We start from the raw sequence: 3,701 nt of genomic DNA on the forward strand, positions 1-3,701 counted from the left end.
GACACAGTTATTCACTAATTTGCCTCGTCATTGCTGTTAGCATGTGATTGCGACCACACCTTTCTCTTTATATTATATTTTTATATTTTGTACACTTTTCCTCTTTCTCCTTAAGCCAGGATTTACTGGGAAATTCCGATGGCCCATCGGACCCTGGAGGATGTAGGTTACTGCCTTAGGGAAGATTCTGGGATGAGACTCCTTGGAATTCTCTTTCTATTCTCTTTTGAAACCCATTGTCATGCCAAACAGTGTTAAATCTGAGATACTGAGAGAAATGGTTAGAAGTTTTATTTATTAGGGTGTATTTAATCTCATCCTGTCATCGTGATTATTTCTGAAGGTAGGGCCAGGGAGGCAGTTCCTGGGGTCCCTCAGGTGGGTGACACGGGGGTGGGGTGTGGTCAGTGGTTCCCTGACAGGTAGATGCTTCTGGTTCTTGCGGCTTCTCCTCATGCCGACAGAGGGTCACTGTCTAAGGGTAGTGATGCCACAAGGTAATCCTCTAGGGAAATCAGTTTTGCTGTAAATCCTTAAATGGAAAACCCTCTTGAATCTCAGAATTTGAGGACAGAAATCATCCCACTGATGATCATTTTACTACATGGGTTTTTCTCATTAAGTTCTGCACACAACATAGTAAACGTCACAGGGCATTACTAGCAGTGATTATTCAAGGAACGAATTTAGGGAACGTAGCTGCGTATAAATGTTTCTTTTATTTGTTTGCTCTTTGTTCCCTTTGTTCTTTTCTGTTCCTTCCCCCTCAACAAATACCCTGTGAGCTCTGCAGGTAAAGAGATGCAGATAAAAATGGCAGAGAGTGATTTCGGTGGCGGATGCGTGCCTTTTAAGAGCTAATGAAAGTGTCAGGTGCGTAAATGTCTGAATTGGCCTTCAGCTCCATGTCTAGCAGATTTTTTTCTCCTACTCCAGTGAGCAGGGCCATCTGTACTACCGTTCTTTATTTGAGGCCAACCAGGAGTTCTCCGCGCTCCCAGCTCTGTGGCTCTGTCCGCCTCCCCCTGCTGCTAGGAACGTAAGCCTTGCTCACCGAGTCTGATCCTGCCTTACTGAAAACAGCAGGTGAGGAAGTGAGGAAGGGAGGGGAGGGGCCGTTGGTGCTCCCCCGCCCTCTCCACTCCTTTCATTCAAGGATTTGAGTTAATGGCCCCTCCTCCAGGGCTCAGCCCTCAGGACAGGCACCTGCAGGTTCTCTGTCTTTAGTTTCTCCAGGGTTGGGGTGGGGAACGAGGAATGGGCTGGTGTGTGTCAGTCAGTGACTTAAGGTCAGGGCACAAAACACACTCTAGGATTAAAGCAAAAGGATTGACAACTCTCCCTGGGGCTTGGGACTGCTCCCCAAGGTCCTGGGGAAAGAGGCAGGATTGTCATTAGAATAGAGATGAATGAGAGTTTCAGGCAGAGTGTGAAGTACACACGGGTGGAAGAGTGTGCAGGTGGGGAGGCACATAGGTTTCCAGCGGAGTCAGGCTGCCTCTGTCTGCACCCCAGCCCGGGGCCCTTCGGAGAGCCTGCAGAATGGGGGCAGTAACAGTAGTTTGCTCACACGGTCGTTGTGAGATTTCAAAATACCCATCTAAGTCACGTGGCACCAAGCCTGGAACAGAAGGAGGATCCTTACCTAGCAGCAGCTGCTGTAATTGTTATAAGGTGGGTGCTGGAAGGGGTGGTCAGGTCAGGGCCAGGTCGCACCCCAGGGCTTTGCTGTTCATGCTGTTACGTGAATTTCACCTCCGGGGTAGTGGAGAGGCCCTGAGGGATTCCAGGTGAGGCCAGGAAGCGATGAAGTTTATGACTTTTAGAAAGACCTAGAGAGACCAGACTGATGGCCGTGTGGAGGCGGACTGTCCTGGATGGGGGTGGGGTTCAAAATTAGAGGTCGGGAGATCCGTTAGGCAGTTTTATAAAGAAATTAGAAGTACAACGATTAATGGGAACCTGAATTAGGGGGTGGTAATAGAGATGGAGATGAGAATATGGGTTTAAAATCTTTTAAGAAGTAGGAGAGCTTCACAATTGATTGCGCAGGAGCTGGAGGGGTCAGGGTGACGTACACACGGGCATCTGCTTAGGAAACTGAGGACAGTGGTTTCTAAAGAAGGAAAAAATGCAACTGGAGGAGTGGGCTGGGAGGCAAATAGTGAATTATATTTGGGATGTGTTGAATACAGTGTTCCCAACATGGGCTATTCAAAACAGGTAGTTAAAAATCATCTAAAGTCAGAGCCGATGCTGCTGGGATTAGATAGTTTGGGAGTTTGCAGGTGGGAAATGACTGTTAAGGGAGAAATTGTTGACTTCAAAAGACCTGCAGAAAATGAACTGCGAGTTTTCGTTTTATTTTGTTTTTGAGAGAATGTTTATGGAAGTGAGTGATGCAGGGAGTAAGGAGGAAAGAATATTGAGACGGGTGTTGGATTGTCTAGAAGGCAGAACTGAACACGGACATGGTAGGAAGACCCTGAAGGCAGCCCGTCCCTGTCATTTAGTAACTGTTTAACTGGAATGTGGTCTTTAGCACAGCTTTAGAAAGCGTGAACAAGAAAAGCTGAGGATAGTCTTGGGGCGGCGGTGAGGGGAGGAAGCACTTAATACTGGGAGCCTTGAGGGAAGTTCTGAAAATTAACTTCTGCTTCCTATTTGAAAACGTGATTTAAAAAGTGATCCTCCAAGCTGTGGTTCCACATTTTGGGGGGGGGGGGTGACACTTTGGGAGCTGGGAAGCACCAGAAGTGTTCCCAGTATTGATGGGGATGGGAGAGCTGGTCCTCGGGATGGGATGGAGGAAGAAAAGAATGAGTCTTTGAGGGTCTGCTTGCATGCACCAGGCTGTCGGTGGATAATTGCCTCCCCCAACCCCCCAGGGTCTTCCAGTGATTTTAGAAAGCTCTGTGTAGTTGCCAACACTTCTACAAATTCGATTTAAGCTTACTGTAGCTTAAAAAAAAAAAAGACATATTACATTTTGTGTGCTGATGTGGTTGTGTGAGACAGACTTTGGAATCTTAAGCAGACACTGTGCCTGTGTTCCTCGAGGTTCTGTTAACTGGCCCACTGCCTGATGTGGGATGAGCCCTAGGGAACTGAATGGTTGAAATCCAAAGAGTTGTTCTCAGGTGAAGATTTGGGAAAGATTTGGAAACATGGACTAGAATATTAAATCGAGAATGTATAAATCTTAGATCCCATATTTATTCTTTAAGTTCACATATTCATTTGCTTCTGCGGACCTCCATTGAAATATGACCTGTCTCATTAATGAATAAATGAATTCGTGAAATGGAGATTAAGAAGAGAAATGCCCTATTAACTTGAAAGTTTGGATTTCAAGAATCATAATAAAATCCAAATATATTTTGATTTTTTCCAAGTAGAGCGAGGCAACAGGAATCTATGACACAGCAAAACCCAATTATTTGACTCTTAGAAACACAGCTGTCTCAAGAATCAAGCATTATGTTTATTTAGAACTGAAGTGGTAACTAAAATTTTGGTCTCTTTTAGTTTTCCCTTGAAAAACACACTACCACCACTAATGGTCTTTAGAAATATGAATCCCAAATCCACCAATGGGAAGGTATCTCCATTAAGTTAGTGCAGATGAGGAAGGCATGGGGTGGGCGGGAGAGGAAGAGACTGAGGGTAGGATACTGAAGGGGTCACTGATGCCCACACCA

Source organism: Camelus dromedarius, chromosome 19 (genome assembly GCF_036321535.1).
Source record: "Camelus dromedarius isolate mCamDro1 chromosome 19, mCamDro1.pat, whole genome shotgun sequence".
Lineage (NCBI taxonomy): Eukaryota > Metazoa > Chordata > Mammalia > Artiodactyla > Camelidae > Camelus > Camelus dromedarius.